Source organism: Penaeus monodon, chromosome 22, assembly GCF_015228065.2.
Source record: "Penaeus monodon isolate SGIC_2016 chromosome 22, NSTDA_Pmon_1, whole genome shotgun sequence".
Taxonomy (NCBI): Eukaryota; Metazoa; Arthropoda; class Malacostraca; order Decapoda; family Penaeidae; genus Penaeus; species Penaeus monodon.
The window spans coordinates 2,053,153-2,053,364 of NC_051407.1; the positions used below are offsets into that span (position 1 = coordinate 2,053,153).

Consider the following 212-nt stretch of genomic DNA (forward strand, 5'->3'; position numbering starts at 1 on the left):
TTATATCAGTACAGCTTTAAGAACCAGAGGAGAGGATATTTCGTGTTAATCTTTAAGGCATTGTTGGAAAAGGCGCTGTTGGTGAAAATAATAACGACAGGGATATTACTGGCACTGTTGTTTTGTTCTTTTTGTTTTTTATTACTGGCATTAAAATTACTGTTAAGGTCTAAACATAAAATGATGTTGTTTTTTTTTAAAGACGGACGGAG

General features: G+C 33.0%; 1 protein-coding gene across 1 annotated transcript in view; it reads left to right on the forward strand.

Annotated features, from left to right (window-relative positions):
- LOC119586816 (GTPase-activating protein CdGAPr-like) overlaps positions 1 to 212 on the forward strand; it is a gene marked incomplete in the record, with an annotated part of 278,029 nt that overhangs the window by 262,080 nt on the left and 15,737 nt on the right.